The 19,072-nt window shown below is 40.0% G+C and overlaps 1 non-coding gene across 1 annotated transcript; it reads right to left on the bottom strand.

Annotated features, from left to right (window-relative positions):
* Positions 1 to 766: 766 nt before the first annotated feature.
* Positions 767 to 892, bottom strand: LOC144578826 (U4atac minor spliceosomal RNA). Its single transcript, XR_013525260.1, has one exon. It is a non-coding gene; the product is annotated as a U4atac minor spliceosomal RNA (small nuclear RNA).
* Positions 893 to 19,072: the final 18,180 nt, after the last annotated feature.

Here is a 19,072-nt window from a genome sequence, read left to right as displayed (position 1 = left end):
TTTACATATGGTGAAATTTAATGTACATCATGTATAATTCACTTTTTGATGTACAATTCTGCGAATGTTGACAAATGCAGGGAAATGTGACCTCATTCTCAGTAGGACACAGAACAATTCTCTCAGCTCCACCATTTCCTGGTGCTATCCCTTAGCAGTCACACTTTTCATTAGCCCATAACTCCTGTCAACCACTGGTCTGTTGTCTTTCTCTCTCTCTCTCTCTCTCTCTCTCTCTCTGGAGTCTTTCCCTTTTCAGAATGTCATATGCATGGTATTTTACATTGAATAATCTTTTGATACTGACTTCTTTCACTGAACATAAGGCATTCACCCATGTTGTTGTGTATACCAACAATGAAATGCTGAGTAGGCTTCCACTGCATGGATGAATCATTTTGCTTTTAATTCAATCTCTACCACTGCAGGATGCTTGAACTGTTTCCATTTTTAGGGTTATATGAATAATACTGTTATAAACATTTATGAAAAATTTTCTGTATGAACTCCTGTTTTCATTTCTGTATGATAAATACTTAGTAGTAGTATTGCTTGGTCATAATGTAAGGGTATATTTATCTGCATGAGAGACTATGAAAATATTTTTCAGAGTAGCGATATCATTTTGCAGTCCCACTAGGAATGTGTGAGAGTTCCAGTTGCTCTGCTTCCTTGTTAACACTTGGTATTGTGATTTTATTCAAAGGCACTTTAGAATGTGTGCTGCGATAAGTTATTATGCCTGTTCAGTTTTATTTTTTTCACTTTTCCCCAAAATTGCACCAACGTAAAGCAGAGCGTTAGTTGATGTGAGTGTGTCGTTTAGGCGTCAGCAGTCCTGCCCTCACTATGCGCTCATTGGACAGCAGCGCAACCCCAAGAAAAGGATGGTTTCCTGTTCAGTTTTCTTATCAACTTTCATTGGGTTGTCTATCTTATAGTTGATTTGAATGTGTGTGTATACTCACACACACACACACACACACACACACATACAATATATTCATCTATGTATATACACATAAATTTCTCTCTGTGTGTGAGTCTAAATGTAAGTTTTCAGATATGCCATTAGCAAACATTTTCTCTCATTCTGTTATTCATTTATTTATTTATTTTGATGTGGAGCCTTGCTGTCATCCAGGCTGAAGTGTAGTGGTGTGATCTTAGCTTACTGCAAACTCTGCCTCTCAGTTTCAAGCAATTCTCCTCACTCAGCCTCCCGAGTAACTGGGACTACAGGTGTATACAACCATGCCTGACTCATTTTTGTATTTTTAGTAGAGACAGGGTTTCAGCCTATCGGCCAGACTGGTCTCTAACTCCTGACCTCAGGCGGTCCACCTGCCTCCGCCTACCAAAGTGCTGGGACTATAGGCATGAGCCACCATAGCCGGTCTTATAGAGCGATCTTGAACCCAGGAAATTGGCATTAGTATAATTCACAAAATTTATTCAGATGGCCCCAGTTCTATGTAGATTTGTTTGTGTGTATGTGTGCATATGTATGTAGTTTCATGTAATTTTATCTCATGTGTTGATTTGTGTTACCACTATCACAATTATACTGTAGCACTGTTTTCAGGATTTATATAAATGGTCTTTATCAGATTAAGAAAATTTTCTTCAATTTATAGTTTGCCAACAGACTTGTTCTTTTGTCATGATTGTATAGTTTTGTGACCCAGAATGTGTTCTATCTTGGTGAATGTTCCACGTAAACTTGAAAAGAATATGTATTCCACTGTTGTTGGATAAAATCTTCTATAATGTAGCGTAGGTCAAGCTGAGTGGTAGTGTTTTATATATGCACTGTTTTTCTGCTTGTTCTGTTTACTGAGATAGGATAATTTTGAATTAGTCTGTTTCTTTTTTCAGTTCTATAATATTTTGATTTATGCATTTTGAATTGCTGTTGTTAGGTGCATATACATATATGATTTTTTTTGTTGCTTTATATGAGAATATTCCTAAGAAATGTTTTGCTGTATATGAAGTCTGGAGTTGTTTTCTTTTTCTCCCCCCAGCATGGTAAAAATGTTGTTCCACTATCTTCTGTTCTTTATGGTTTGTGATGACAAATCTGTAAGTCATTTGAATATAACTTTTGTTTCTGCTTTGGAAATTTTTCTTTATTTGTAGTTTTCAGTGCTTTATAATTTTTTTCTGAGCATGGTTTATTTTGAGTTTGTTCTTTTTAAGGATCACTTAGATTTCTGAAGTTCTAGATATGTCTTTCACGTTTTGGGAACGTTTTCAGCCATTATATTCTCAAAACGTTTCTTTGTTTTTGAACCAATTTCTTTCTTCTCTCCCCCTGGAACTCCAGTGATACAAATTTGGAACTTGTGTATTGTTCTACTGGTCTCTAAGACTGTCCGACTCAGGGTTTTACATTTTTCTTGCTGTTTTGTAGATTGTCTGGGTTTTCTTGATCTGTGTTCAAGTTCAAAGGCTTTTTCCTTTATCACCTTTATGATCCAATGATTTTATTTTATTTTGTTAGTATAATTTTTATTTTTGAAATTTCTACTCAGTTATTTTTAGAGTTTTTATTCGCCATTGAATCTTTCTGCATCGCCGTTTATTTAATAATTGGTCACCCCTGTTTCACAGGCCATGTCTATAATGACTGCTTTAAAGTCTGTCTGATCATTCCAAAATGTTGATCGTCTCCGAATTAGTGTCTGTAGACTGTCTCATTGCTTGAATTAGTGAGATTGGACTGCTTCTTTTTATGTCTATCAAACTTGAATGAGTTCCTGGTGACTTTGAAGATTAGGCTGTGAGAATCTGGATTCTGTTAAAACTCTCTAGACAGGATTGGCATTTTTAAGTTAGCTGGTCCTAACTTTCTTAGGTTCAGATCAAGTCCTGACCTGACTTATGTGGTCTGTGGTTCTATGTCAATTAAGTTTCCAAAGGCTTTGATCAGCTGGAGGTACCTTTTGGTCCTCCCCATACGCGTATGACCCAGAGACAAGTATAGACCCTGGGAAGTGTTTCTACTCTGTAGTTGACTTTTCAAAGCATTTTCTGTGTTGTGTCAGGTCAATTCCAGACATATGCTCAGTAGTGAGGCCAGGATGTCATGTACAGATTTACAGTATTATATAGTTTTCCAATCCTTACCTCTCTGTGAATCCACCTATATTCACTGGCATCTGTAGGCTCCTTTTCTGGGGTTTAGTCTCCTTTACTGCCACACATTTCTTGCAGCAAGGTTTCAGTCGGGCTGAAAGCAGTGATTTAGAGAGAGAGAGAGAGAGAGAGAGAGAGAGAGAGAGAGAGAGATAACAAAAATCCCTTACTGTCTTCAGAACACAGGGCTTTTAATTTTTTTCAGTTCCTCTGTCAGAGGGATATATTTTATTTCAGCTAGTTTTTAAGGGTCTGCAGTTCTGCTGTTTCCACTTCTGCTGCAGGACAGCAGGTTCCTGACTGGTGCTTACGTTGGGTGCAGGACCTGGAGAGTAAAAGGAGGGAAAAGGCCACACAGGGATTCCATCCATCCTTGCCATCTGCAGATGTCCTCCTTTGCATCCTCTGACAAGATGGAAAGGGTTTCTCCTAGAGCTTTTTCTGTCCACATTTACAGTGTAGTTCTGGGATTTAGGTTGCTCTCCAATATAAACTTTAAATACAGGTAAAAAAAACCAACCTCTACAATACTAATTAGAATATTAATGCTAATTAGAATATTATGCTTTGAGTTTTACTTTTCCTCTCCAATTTTCTTGAAATCATTTGCTTTTCAGAATCATCACATAGTTTCTTTATATATTCCATTTTGAGTCTTGAGTTGCAATCAATGGGGGAGATGGGGTGGAATGTCCTTATTTCATCTTAGCTAGAATCAGAAGCTCTCATTTCTTTTTAAAAACATGGACAGATAAACTGTGGCATCTCTAATGGAAATTAAATGAACAGAGATTAGGAATTGATAGTTAACCATATTTTTCCCACTGGACAAGTATCACTTACTGATTGCATGCTACTCTTACAGATGAGTTACTTCCAATAATATTACCAAAGGACGACTCTCTGAAAAGTTACTGAGGGCTTTGTCAGGCACCTTCTCAGGTTTAATATTGCTAAACTGGTCTATAGGGAGAGTCACTCAGAGCAACTTGAATAGATGTTGGCCTCTTTTCCTTGGATGAGGAGAGAGAGACTGACCTTACTTGCCTGGCTCCACAGATACTGCGGCATCTCAGTGTTTCTTAGTGTTCTCTTTGCTGTGCTGTGAGCTTTGTATGCTGAGTGTATTTTACCCATGAGCAGGGTAAACATGTAATCCGTTGTCTAAACCAGGAAACTAGTTAAAATGAATACTAACTAGGTGAAATGCTGGGAAAACAGGTGTGAACTGGAACTCATTTTGGGAAAACAGAGCATGTGGTCATCCTACAGTAAGTGTTTTTATCTGACATCATCTGTGCTTAGTTCACACTTTTACCCACTATAAGTCATTTCCACTTGATGGAAAAAGCCGAATTTATCCAGGAAGTTCACCTAACATCATGGCACCTTTAGAAGTGATCAGCTGGAGGTCGGATTTAAAAACACAGGAGAGTAATGTTAAAACAGAACTAACAATGCCCTTATTTCCTTCTTGGCATCTGAGTCTAGAAATGTGTGGCTCCTTCCCTCCTACATTTTGGAAAAGAGGGAGACATTTTCTTTGATCCTTTATGCAGAAATGTTACAAAGAGCTCCATGTCTCTCTCTCTCTCTCTCTCTCTCTCTCTCTCTCTCTCTCTCTCTCTCCTTCCATCCCTCTTTCTCCCCTTCCCTGTCTGCCTCTCTCATTTAATTGCAACTCTCAATACATTCTATTCTTCCAGTTCCTACTGGTTTTATATTATTTCACCCCAAATCATCGAGAGGTGACAGAATTCTATCAGTGCTTAAATTTGAAACCAGAAACATACTATGCTCTTATTTTCTTAAATTAAAAAAAAAAAAAAACCTTGGCTTATTGTGAATGAAGCAAAGTTTCTCTTCTCCCTCTCTCATTATTAATATTGAAATACAATCACAGGGGTGGGCTGGGGGGAAGTCAGGCTTTAGAATAGATCTCCTTGCTGAATAAATGACAAAAGTTAAAAAGCAGTCATTTAGGAAACTTAAATGTGACAGTTGATGATAGATGGAGGCTGGCAAGGCTGCGAAATGAGAAACATTAAAATCGTATATGAGAACAGATCATGCTGCATACTCCAGTTTGTGTCAGCAAGTTTCTTTTGATATGTCAAGTCCCCATGGGCCTGGAACTCCAGTCTACTTTGAAGATGGATTTTAAAAGGAATATGTTGATGTTTAGGAACTTAATAATACCACATGCACCAAGAAGTCAGGTGCAAAATCAAACTGAATGCTACTGTTTGTGGGATCGTTCCATGCACGGTGCTAAAGGCGTCAGAAGCTACAGAACCAGACCCAATACCACCTTTTCCAGGAAGGCCTTCTGATACCCCCTGCCAGGTGCATTTCTGCCTCCCCAGAATTCTCAACTCCCTGTTTGAATCTGTTTCATGACATTCGACATTTCCTTCCTTGCAAAACCATTTTCTCTATGGTGTCTTATTTTCCCTGCTGACCTGTGAGCCCTACAAGGACAGGGACTACAACAGTTCATTTCTGCATATGGCCAGGAAGAGAGCACTGTGGTTATAAGTGTGCCTGAAGGTTTCTTTTCTTCCTATCAGCGCCATCATTTCATGAGGTTAGGACACTGTGCTTATACTTCTATTGGAATCTGTTCATCTTGAACCAGTTTTTATTTTTGTGCTTGTTCCTGTCTTCCATACAGTGAGTTCCTTGAAGGCAGGGTATATTCATCTTGGGAATCTCAATTACTAGCATAGGGTTTGAGCCACAGTTGGTATTCATGAGATGCATGGGTTAGCAGATCAGTGAATCGATCAATCAATCAATTAACTTTGAGAGGCTTACTTTATTTTTTTATTGCATTTTAGGTTTTGGGGTACATGTGAAGAACATGCAACATAGTTGCATAGGTACACACGTGGCAGTGTGATTTGCTGCCTTCCTCCCCTTCACCTGTATCTGGCATTTCTCCCCATGCTATCTCTCCCCAGCTCTCCACCCCCCGCTGTCCCTCCCCTATTCCTCCCAACAGACCCCAGTGTGTGGTGCTCCCCTCCCTGTTTCCATGTGTTCTCATTGTTCAATACCTGCCTATGAGTGAGAACATGTGGTATTTCATTTTCTGTTCTTGTGTCAGTTTGCTGAGAATGATGCTTTCCAGGTTCATCCATGTCCCTACAAAGGACACGAACTCATTGTTTTTGATGGCTGCATAATATTCCATGGTGTACATGTGCCACATTTTCCCTGTCCAGTCTATCATAGATGGGCATTTGGGTTGGTTCCAAGTCTTTGCTATTGTAAACAGTGCTGCAATGGACATTTGTGTGCATGTATCCTTATAGTAGAACAATTTATAATCCTTTGGATATATAGCCAGTAACGGGATTTCTGGGTCAAACGGAATTTCTATTTCTAGGTCCTTGAGAAATCACCACACTGTCTTCCACAATGGTTGAACTAATTTACACTCCCACCTGCAGTGTAAAAGTGTTTCTATTTCTCCACATCCTCTCTAGCATCTGTTGTCTCCAGATTTTTTAATGGTCACCATTCTAACTGGTATGAGATGGTATTTCAATGTAGTTTTGATTTGCATTTCTCTAATGGCCAGTGATGATGAGCATTTTTTCATATGTTTGTTGGCCTCATGTATGTCTTCTTTTGTAAAGTGTCTGTTCATATCTTTTGCCCACTTTTGAATGGGCTTGTTTGTTTTTTCTTGTAAATCTGTTTTAGTTCTTTGTAAATTCTGGATATCAGCCCTTTGTCAGATGGGTAAACTGCAAAAAATTTTTCCCAAATTCCATAGAAATTCAAACCATCATCAGAGATTATTACAAACAACTCTATGCACATAAACTAGTAAACCTGGAAGAAATGGATAAATTCCTGGACACTTGCCTTCTCCCAAGCTTAAACCAGGAAGAAGTTGAAACCCTGAACAGACCAATAACAATATCTGAAGTTGAGGTAGCAATTAAGAGCCTACCACACACAAAAAAGCCCAGGTCCAGATGGGTTCACAGCTGAATTCTACCAGACACACAAAGAGGAGCTGGTACCATTCCTTCTGAAACTATTCCAAATAATCCAAAAAGAGGGAATCCTTCCCAAGTCATTTTATGAGACCAACATTATCCTGATACCAAAACCCAGCAGAGACTCAACAAGAAAAGAAAACTTCAGGCCAATATCCATGATGAACATAGACACAAAAATCTTCAATAAAATACTGGCAAACTGATTGCAACAGCACATCAAAAAGCTTATCCACCATGATCAAGTAGGATTCATCCTGGGGATGCAAGGCTGGTTCAACATATGCAAGTCTATAAACGTAATTCATCACATAAACAGAACCAAAGACAAAAACCACATGATGATCTCAATTGATACAGAGAAGGCCTTTGACAAAATTCAACAGCCCTTTATGCTAAAAACCCTCAATAAACTAGGTATTGATGGAACATATCTCAAAATGATAAAATCTATTTATGACAAACCAACAGTCAATATCATACTGAATGGGCAAAAACTGGAAGCATTCCCTTTGAAATCTGGCACTAGACAAGGATGCCCTCTCTCACCACTCCTATTCAATATAGTACTGGAAGTTCTAGCCAGAGCAACCAGGCAAGAAAAAGAAATAAAGGGTATTCAATTAGGAAAGAAGGAAGTCAAATTGTCTCTATTTGCAGACGACATGAGAGGCTTACTTTCTTAAGGCTGAGCATCCATGGACTAAAATTTTTTTCTCTAAACAAGTCCATTTCCTCTACATAGACTGAATCATGAGACCACCTTTCTCCCACCAATGTTAAATAACTCTATTTGCTAATTTCTTAGTTTTTGCCAATAAAAATAACAGCGCTATTTTATTAGTACAGTTTTGCCCTTTTGTATTTTATTTATGTAAATACATTCATCATTGTTAAGATACATGGAGATTTAAGCTTGGAAGGGAGAGAAGAGACCCTGTTCTAGCTGGAGTGTCTTAGGTGTCTTTTCTTGCCTCGTGGTCTCATAGACAGATTGAGAAGCTGAACTTTCAAGCCATCCAAGAGTAGAACTTCTCAATCTCGTCCCTTAAGCCTCCCTAAAGGCACCTGTGAAACTGAAGAAGGAAGGTGTGAAGGAAGTAGGGGTGGGTCACAGTTTGACTCATCTTACTCACTTTTCTGATCTAATTAACTACATCTCAGAAGTGAGTTTGTAAGAAGGCTGCTTTTGTTATAACATCTGAACGTGTCACATTGTTATCTGATCTATATCTAGAATCTATATCTGGAAAATTTCTACCATAATTTTAAACATATCTCTGTTATTTTGAGAGTGCTATTTCAGTGCTGGTTGGAGTCTTTTGCAGCCAGGTTAATAGTTAACGTATTAGATGAGTTTAATGACTTCTTTATTTTTTTTGAGATGAAGTCTCACTGTGTCACCCAGGCTGGAATGCAGTGGTGGGATCTCGGCTTACTGCTACCTCTGCTTCCCGGGTTCAAGGGATTCTCCTGCCTCAGCCTCCCAAGTAGCTGGGATTAGAGGCACGGTTGAACATAACTGGCTCATTCTGATATTTTTACTAGAGACTGAGTTTCACCATGTTGGCCAAGCTGGTCTTGAATTCCTGACCTCAAGTGACTTACTCACCTTACCCTCCCAATGTCTTGGGATTACATCACACCCAGCCATTTAATGACTTCTTTAAACATCATTTCATTATTTTTTGTGTTTTTAGAAATGTGCAACACTTCTATGTGGGTACCGGGTCCTAGCAACACAAGTAATGAGACTACTGACATTTTCAGAGCATTTTATGCATTAACATTTTTTTTTTTTGACTTGTCCATTGGAGGTGATACATCCAGGTTTCAGAGTTCAGGATCTGGAATCAGTTCATCCAATTTGAATTCACAGCCAAGCTGAGAAAGTTACTCAACTTCTTTGGGCCTTGGCTTCCCTATCTCTTAAATGGAAATAATAGTAGCAGATGTCACCTAGGGTTGTTTAAGGATTAAATAAAATAAAACAGGTGAAGTTTTCAAATGACCCCTGGCATATCAGAAGGACCAGGTTCAATTCAATTATTAGTATTCCATATTCAATTCCCCAAAGCAACCATGCTCAGCAAATAGATACAAATCTCTGCATGTTCAGGAAACTAGGATTAAAAGAAATTAAAAGGGTCGTCTCTTGTGGCACAGAAAGTAACTAATTCTAAGTACATAACAAGGTTTGCTTTTTCCACACCTAGAGCTCTTGCATGGCACCCAGAACAATCTTTCTTTCAAGCTGTTACATTCTCACTGAACCATCCTTGTGGGATAAATGAGTTGGAGAAGGAAAGCTAGTGGCCTACTGGGGAGAGGAACCAATCACTTGAGGAGAGATCGCTGTCTGCCTGTATCCTGTATCAGATCAGCATTAGCTCTCAGCACAAAGAATGCTCAAAAATGACCCCTTAGAAGGTAACCAAAGCTCCCAAGTTCCACTGCGTTAGCCAGATATTCACAGAAATCTGGATCTGGTTTTTGGTAAGGCACTGGGGATCCTTAATACTAGTGAACAGAAGGTCACTCAGGTATAAATAAATAGATTTTTTTTTTCATTGAAACTCTATCTCTGCTTCATTTTAAACAGTGTGAGGTGGCAAATCCAATAGTAGAGGTGGGAGGCATATGTTTGTCTGCAGCGCTACAGTTAACATGTAAACAAAGCCTGCTTTGCCCGAGTGAGACCCTGTAACTGCATCACACCCATTGTCATCTGAGGACCAGGAAGGAGATTCAGGGAGAGATTGTTCTTGAAAAGAATCAGTGATATTTTTCTGCTTCATTGGCGGTTGACTTTCCTTTGATGTTAGTGAGCAGAGAGGAGGAAGCTTACATTGTCCTCCAAGGGGATGTGGATTGGCATGTACTCACTTAAAGAGAGATGGTTGGCTTCATATTCTTTCTATTGTCTCATTCCAGAATACCCTCAATATTAATCCCACCTAGTTAATTTCGACCTTGGACCAGCGAAATTTGGTTCATAGCAAGACAGGAAAGTTAAACACATTTTATAAAAGTTTCAATCATTATAGGAGGATAATTGAATGATAACAATGATTAGCTCTTTTCATGTATCAAACATGTAATAAACCATCTCCACAATCTACAAAGTGTAATACTAAACGAGAACTGACATAGATTGTATTTTGTGTGTGTGTTTAAGTGCTCATTGATTGATTGGTTCATAAATATAATGTGTGGTTCTATTCTATGCACCTCACAATAATATTAGCAGATATTAATATTAATAATGCTTTTATTATTGTCATTTTACGTAGGAGAAAGGTAGAGTCAGAGGGTCTGACTTTAGAATTCGTGCTCTTTGCTGCCACAGGATGCTTCCTCTTGGTTTTATTTAATAGTCTAAAGCTGACATTAACCTGTGGATGGCTCCTGCCCTTCCCTTAGCACTCGTTGGTCTTTCCTTGTGTTCTAGAGGGCACAGGTGCTTTCTGTTACTCCCTTCCTCTTAAGCATTTTGCTTTGTATAAGAAGGTGGGGAGCAGGGTCTGTTCCTTTCTACAGTGGCATTCAGGCATCTCTTGCACACCTGCCTCAGTGAGAGAGGGGTCTTTTTCTTATCACCTGCCTGTCAAGAGTCTTAAGTGAGTACTCGTGGAGGCCTGTGGGAAGTATCTTATGAGTGAGACCCTCCCATCCTCTGTGTCTGGGGCCCCCAGCTGTTCCAGGCAAATGTACCTTCCCAAATGCCAGGTTTTTTTTATGTCAGCACATCATAACGTATCTGAACTGCCATGCAGAGCTGAGCTGGCAAGTTGACTGTTTTTTTTGTTTTTAATTTTTTTGACTATTAGAAAGTCCTCCTTCACTCTAAAATTTCCCCCAACTTCTTGACATAGTGTTTGCAATGTAACCACGTGAAATAGAATCCTTTCATCAAGGGAGTTTTCCAGATCAATGTTTCCGGAATGGTTAACAGCTCATACCTAAACAGAGAGGATCCATCCAGAAGAGAGATAAGAGAAAGATCCTCAGTGGGGTGGGAGGAGGATGCAACTAGGTGAGAGAGAGATGTATGAGGGATTGGTATCAGGTAGAATAGCAAAGATATTCTCTGTCAGGGGCAAAAGTACTCTCTGTGCACCCCACTGCAATCCTGTGGGAGGGTGAAGGATCCCCTGGGCCGATGTGCAGCAAAGCTTGAAGGCAGGAAGACAAGGCAGATTTCAGCAGGTGCAGAGCAAAGGACAGCAGTGGGGAAGGGCACTTAGGGCTGGGCTGGCTAGTGTGTGTGCTGGCTCCATGCTGAATGTGTGAGGTTTTGGTTTATATACATAGCTTATATATACAGCATATAGTTGTTATATATAAACTAGCAACTTTTATAAATACAAGTTTTATATAAACTAACAGCTATCTATATAAACTATATATAATTGTAAACTATATAAACTATGTGAACTAACTATAAAGTTTATATATAAAAGGACGTTGGGGTCAATAAAGCATGGGAAACACTGCATTTTCTTTCTTAGTTAAATAGGCTTCTTTATTCTAAGGCAGTATTTCTCAACTGGAGGTGATTACCCCTCACACACACATATCCAGGGGAGGTTCGGCAATGTCTGTGGACATATTTGGCTGTCACACTGTGGAGGCTGCTCCTGGTATCCAGCAGGCAGGGTCCAGGGACGCTGCTAGGCATGCTGAAATGTGCAGGACAGTCCCTACCACTGTGGATTCACTGGTTCCAAAAGCCTACAGTGCCAAGGTTGAAAAACGCTGTGCTGCAGCTTCCCAGAGCCCTTAATTTGTCCATGTGTATTGTGGGTTTCCAAAAACGGAATAAGGTATTTCTTCAGAGCCTTTTTCACCTGCTTCTTTCCACCAATTGATTAGTGCTCCATGCAACGTATGTTTTTTGAAAAGAAGCCTTAAACACCCATGCATTCTGGGAAGCTGAGGCAGGCGAATCACCTAAGGTCAGGAGTTCAAGACCAGCCTGGCCAACATGGTGAAACCCTGTCTCTACTAAAAATACAAAAATTAGCCAGGTGTAGTGGTGCACACCTGTAGTCCCAGCTACTCAGAAGGCTGAGGCAGGAGAATTGCTTAAACCCGGGAGGAGGAGGTTGTAGAGAGCTGCAATCAGGCCACTGTACTCCAGCATGGATAACAGAATGAGACTCCATCTCAGAGAAAAAAAAACATTCATTCATTCATTCATTTGCTCAAAAAATATTTACTGATGTTTTTCTTCTTAGATGTACAACCTTAGTCAGGCTCTGGGGATACAAAGGTGACAAGAACACCAGACCCTTGTTCTAATGGAGGAGACATCCTGATGAGACAGAAGAAAAAAAAAAAAAGCAAATAACTCAGTGAAATAACAGCTGTTGGATAAGTGCTCTGTAGCAAACAAGGCAAGGATAGAAGATGATCCTGGAGGCAGTGAAGTAGGGGTCCTTAGTTAAGCTCTCAGAAACAACATTTAAGGTCAGATTTTAAATGAGACCTAATGGCAGACAGTGCACTAGGCATGTGAAGATCTGGGGAAATTCATTCTATGCAGAGGAGACAGCTTGTAGGGAAAACCTAGGGTCTGATAAGAGGCTGCCTTTGTGGATTAATTTAAGGCAGATTTGGCTGAAACATAGGGATTATGGAAACAGATAAGTGGGGTGCAGGTGGAGGTACAAGCCAGGGTCAGAACATTCAGGGTCTTACAAGCCAAGGAAAGACAGGAACTTCATCTAAGCACAAGAGAGGAGGGTATTCAAGCATGGAATGGTACCACTTGATTCACATTTTACCAAGGAAGCTTCTGCTGGGGGAGATAAGAATCCTGAAAAGGAGAACTGTAGCGGGAAGGCAAGTCAGAATGCAGCTGCACATCATCCAAATAAGAGATTGTTGGTTGCCTGGAGTAGGATGTTGAGAGTGTGGTTCCCATAAGTTGCCAGATTTGAGATATTTTAGACATAGGACACCCAGAGCTTGCTAAGGTATTTGGTGTGGAACATTTAAAACCTGGGAAAGAATCAAAGGTGAATTCTCTAATTTTGCCTTGAGAACTAGGTTGATGACGGTACATGAGAAACAGTGTTGCCTCCTTCTGAGCAGGGAAAAACAGGGAGTGAGAGGAAGTGGGAGCAGAGGCAGAGTTACTGTGCAGACCTGTTAGCACGGGGTTCCTAGTACTTTCTGTCTGACCATATTAAACTGATAGGCTGGGGATGGGTAACCTCACCTTTAGAGTTGAGACCCTTCCCTTTAAAATATTTTCCAATTAGAACTAAAGCTGCAGATAAAACCGTCTCATGCATGTATTTCTTAAACCCTGTTTTTTGTGGCTGTTTGGCTTACTTTGCCTTTGTTTTCGCTTGTTCTCCTTAAAGACTTCACATTTTTAACTAGGGTTATTTTAAGAGCAATACTCTTTGTAAATACTCCGGAGAAGACGCATGTCACCGCTGGCGTGACATTTCTTTCAGATCAACATATCTTTTTCCCGTGACATAGAAGGGCATTAAAGTCCTGCTTAGCCCACCAGAGGCTCTAAAATATATTACACACAGGCCTAGGAGAGGCACATGAAGAATTCATTTGTCTCATCCCTTTCTTAAAAGGGTGATCAGAGACACATAAAGTCTTCATGAAAAATGGATGCAGGAAAGAGCTTCCAAATGGGGAGAAAACCTTGCAAAGACTGGGTCAGAGGGGAGTCAAAGAAAATGGCTCTAGAGAGAGGAAGCAACTCAGAGCTTGTCATTATCCAGAGAGAGCAGCTGCGTTTCTGCACACATGCATGTGAGGATCAGCCAGAAAGCCAGATGCTGCTTTGGGGAAACAGAGGCCAAGTGCTTGTCATCCAGCGATGGTCTTGGCTGGCCAGATGACCAAGAGGAAACAATTATGTTTTCACTCAATATTACCACTTAGAACTTGCAAAGGTGTGGAACATTTAAAACTGGGAAAGAATTAAAAGTGAATTCTCCAATTTTGCCTTGAGAACTATGTTGATGATGGTGCATGAGAAACAGTGTTGCCTTCTTCTGAGCAGGGACAAACAGGGAGTGAGAGGAAGTGGGAGCAGAGGCAGAGTTGCTGTGCAAACCTGTTAGCAGGGGGTTCCTAGTTCTTTCTCCCCGACCATATTAAAGTAATTGGTGGGGATCGGTAACCTCACCTTTAGAGTTGAGACTCTTCTCTTTAAAACTTTTCTAATTAGAGCTAAAGCTGCAGATAAAAACCATCTCATGCATATACTTTGCCAAGTTTTATTTGCCACTTTCAACTTGCACACACACACACACACACACACGGCACATCTAAGGCGCTGTGAGGAAGATAAGCCACGGAGAAAAATGAGGGAGAGTACACAGAAGAGGCCCTGTTACATTTCCTTTGCCACAAAACCTCTTTGTTTGCAGCATGTCCACAAATCACAACATGCATTGAGGATGGAGTACTTTTTAGGGAAGTTAATTATAAAAACATGGTCTGGCATGAAAATGGGGAGACGGTTCCAAGCCGTTCCAAAGTAGGATGCCAGGTTCCTTGTAGCTCTTTCAACGTGTATATTAAAATTGCCAAAGCTCTTCTGCTCACCGTTTCTGTACTCTGGATGTTCCTTGCTACAGAGGAGAGTGATTTGGGGACAGCAGAAATAAAAGATGGGGATGGGGAGAGGGGAGAAAGAAAGTTTAAAACTTCTTCTAAATTGGAATTTGCTTTAAACCGAATCGAACATCTTTCTATTATTTGATTTTAATATCCAATAAAATCACACGTATATATGTAGACACAAAGGATTTTGGGTGACCAACAACAATCTCTCTTTTACTGATTCTCTCAAAAATTTTATTTGGTTGCCATAATCGGCAGGGTTTCTATTTAATGTGTTCTTGCCCTCTTCATGCTGCTATTTACAATTACACCTGGCCTACCAACATTGGGTGCCATTTGTGATTTTACTTATTTATTTATATTTTTAAGTGGACATGTAAGATTATGTGTATTTATGGCATCCAGCACGATGGTTTGATCTGTGTACACATTGGGGAATGGCTGACTCAAGCTACTTAACATAATGCATGACTTCACATGCTTCTCTATTTTTCTGTGAGGAGACCGCTTAAAATCTACTCTCTTAGCAATTTTTAAGTATACAATATATTATTGTTATTATTATTATTTGAGACAGAGTCTCACTCTGTCGCCCAGGCTGGAGTGCTATGATGTAATCTTGGCTCACTGCAACCTCCACCTCCTGGGTTCAAGCGGGTTTCCTGCCTCAGCGTCCCCAGTAGTCGAGATTATGGGTATGCACCACCACACCCAGCTGAGTTTTGTAGTTTTAGTAGAGACGAGGTTTCACCATGTTGCCCAGGCTGGTCTCGAACTCCTGACCTCAGGTGATTCACCTGCCTTGGCTTCCCAAAGTGCTGGGGTTACAGGCGTGAGCCACCGTGCCTGGCCTACAATATATTGTTAACTGTAGTCACCATGATACAATAGCTTTCCCGAACTTGTTCAACTGAAATTTTGTGTTCTCCGACCAATACTTCTGTAAACACATGCACCCCATCTCTGCTTCCAGCTTCTAGCAGCCACGATTCTATTCTCTGCTTCTAGGAGTTTAACTTTTTTAAGATTCTACATGTAAGTGAGATCATGTAGTATTGGTCTTTCTGTGCCTGGCTTATTTCCTTTAACAGAATGTCTTCTAAATGTATCTGTGTTGTCACAAATAACAGGATTTCTTTCTTTTTAAAGGCTGAATAATATTCTATGAGTATATATGACACGTTCTTTATCCATTCATCCATTGATGGACACTTAGGTTGATTCCACACCTTGGCTATTGTGACCAGTGCTGCAATAAACATGTGGGTGCCGCTATCCCTTCAACAGATGGATTCCATTTCCTTAGCTATATGCTGAATAGTAGGATTGTTGGCCTATATGGTGGTTCCATTTTTAATATTTTGAAGAGCCAACATGCTGTTTTCCACCGTGGCAGTACTAACAAATTCTCATTAACACAGTGCAGGGGTTCTTTTTCCTCCATGCCCTCGCCAACCCCTTGTTGTCTTTTGTCTTTTTGTTAAAGCCATGCTAACAGGTGTGAGGTGAAATCTGACTGTGGTTTTGATTTGCATTTCCCTGATCATTAGTGATGTTCAGCATTTAAATATATGTTGGCCCATTTCTGTGTGTTTTTTTTTTTTTTTGAGAATATCTATTTAGGTCCTTTGCCCATTTTTAAATTGAGCTGTCTGTTTAACTATTGAGTTGTTTGAATTATTTGTATATTTTAGATATTAATCCTCTATTAGATGCATGCTTTATACATATACTGTCCCATTCTAGAGGTTATCTCTTCTTTCAGTTTTAACAAACCTTTTGTTGTTGTTTTTGTTGCTTGAGACAGGATCTTGCTCTGTCACCCAGGCCGGAGTGCAAGTGGCATGATCTCAGCTCACTGCAACCTTTGCCTACCAGGTTCAAGTAATTCTCCTCCTTCAGCCGCCTTAGTAGCTGGGACCACCGGCATGCACCCCCACACCCAGTTAATTGTTGGATTTGAGCAGAGACGGGATTTCACCATGTTGGCCAAGCTGGCCTCAATGGTCTGCTTACTTCAGCCTCCCAAATGCTGGGATCACAGGCAGGAGACACATGCCCAGTCAATTTTATTTTATTTTTTGCTTTAAGTTCTGGGATACATGTGCAGAAGGCGCAGGTTTGTTACATAGATATATGTCTGCCATAGTGGTTTGCTGCGCCTATTAACTTATCATCTACATTCCCTCCCCTCAGCCCCCACCCCCCGACAGGCCCTGGTGTGTGTTGTTCCCCTTTTTGTGTCCCTGTGTTCTCATTGTTCAGTTCCCACTTATGAGTGAGAATATGCAGTGTTTAGTTTTCTGTTCCTGTGTTAGTTTGCTGAGGATGATGGCTTCCCGCTCCAACCATCTTCCTGCGAAGGACATGACCTCATTCCTTTTTCTGGCTGCATAGGATTCCATAGTGTATATGTACCACATTTTCTTTATCAAGTCTATAATTGATGGACATTTGGGTTGGTTCTATGTCTCTCATACTGTAAATAGTGCTGCAATAAACATACATGTGCATGTATCTTCATAGTAGAATGATTTATATTCCTTTGGGTGTATATCCAGTAATGAAATTCTTGGGTCAGATGGTATTTCTGGTTCTAGATCCTTGAGGAATTCACAGGGGTTGAACTAATTTACGTTCCCACCAACCATGTAAAAGCATTCCTATTTCTCCACAGCCTCACCAGCATCTACTGTTTCTTGACTTTTTAATAATTGCCATTCTGACTGGCATGAGTTGGTATCTCATTGTGGTTTTGATTTGCATTTCTCTTATGATCAGTGATGTTGAGCTTTTTTTCATATATTGGGTACATAAATGTCTACTTTTGAGAAGTGTCTGTTCATATCCTTTGCTCACTTATGACGGGATTGTTTCTTTCATGTAAACTTGCTTAAGTTTCTTATTGATTCTGGACAGTAAACTTTGTCAGATGGGTAGATTGCAAAAATTTTCTTCCATTCTGTAGGTTGCCTGTTCACTCTGATGATAGTTTCTTTTGCTGTGCAGAAGCTCTTTAGTTTAATTAGATCCCATTTGTCAATTTATGCTTTTGTTGCAATTACTTTTGATGTTTTTGTCATAAAATCTTTGACCTATGCCTATGTCCTGAATGGTATTGTCTAGGTTTTCTTCTAGGGTTTTTATCGTTTTAGGTTTTACATTTAAGTTTTTAATCCATCATGAGTTAATTTCTTTATAAGGTGTAGGAAAGGGGACTAGTTTCAGTTTTCTGCATATGGCTAGCCAGCTTTCCCAGCACCTTTTATTAAATAGGGAACTATTTCCTCATTGTTTGTTTTTGTCAGGTTTGTCAAAGATCAGATGGTCATAGATGTGTGATGTTATTTCTGAGATCTCTGTTCTGTTCCATTGATTTATGTGTCTGTTTTTGTACCAGTGCCATGCTGTTTTTGTTACTGTAGACTTGTAGTATAGTTTAAAGTCAGGTAGGGCAATGCCTCCGTGATTATCTCAATATATGCAGAAAAGCCCTTCAATAAAATTCAACATCCCTTCTTGTTAAAAACTCTCAATAAACTAGGTATTGATGGAACATAGCTCAAAATAATAAGAGCTATTTATGATGAACCCATAGCCAATATATACTGAATGGGCAAAAGCTGGAAGCATTCCCATTGAAAACTGGCACAAGACAAGGCTTCACTCTCTCACCACTCCTATATAGTATTGGAAGTTCTGGCCAGGGCAATCAGGCAAGAGAAAGAAATAAAGGTATTCAGATGGGAAAAGAGGAAGTCAAAATGTCTCTGTTTGCAGATGACATGATTCTATATTTAGAAAACCTCAGCCGGGTGCGGTGACTCAAGTCTGTAATCCCAGCACTTTGGGAGGCCGAGGCGGGTGGATCACGAGGTCAAGAGAGCAAGACCATCCTGTTCAACATGGTGAAACCCCGTCTCTACTAAAAATATAAAAAATTAGCTGGGCATGGTGGTGCATGCCTGTAATCTCAGCTACTCAGGAGGCTGAGGCAGGAGAATTGCCTGAACCCAGGAGGCGGAGATTGTGGTGAGCCGAGATCACACCATTGCACTCCAGCCTGGGTAACAAGAGTGAAACTCCATCTCAAAAAAAAAAAAAAAAAAAAAAAAAGAAAAGAAAACCTCATTGTCTCAGTCCCCAAACTCCTTAAGCTGATAAGCAACTTCAGCAAAGACTCAGGATACAAAATCAGTGTGCAAAAATCACAAGCATTCCTATACACCAACAATAGACAAGCAGAAGTGCAAATCATGAGTAAACTCTCATTCATGATTGCTACAAAGAGAATAAAATCCCTAGAAATACAG

This window comes from Callithrix jacchus, chromosome 12, assembly GCF_049354715.1.
Source record: "Callithrix jacchus isolate 240 chromosome 12, calJac240_pri, whole genome shotgun sequence".
In the NCBI taxonomy this organism is placed as follows: domain Eukaryota; kingdom Metazoa; phylum Chordata; class Mammalia; order Primates; family Cebidae; genus Callithrix; species Callithrix jacchus.
This window is presented reverse-complemented; position numbering and strand designations above follow the sequence as displayed.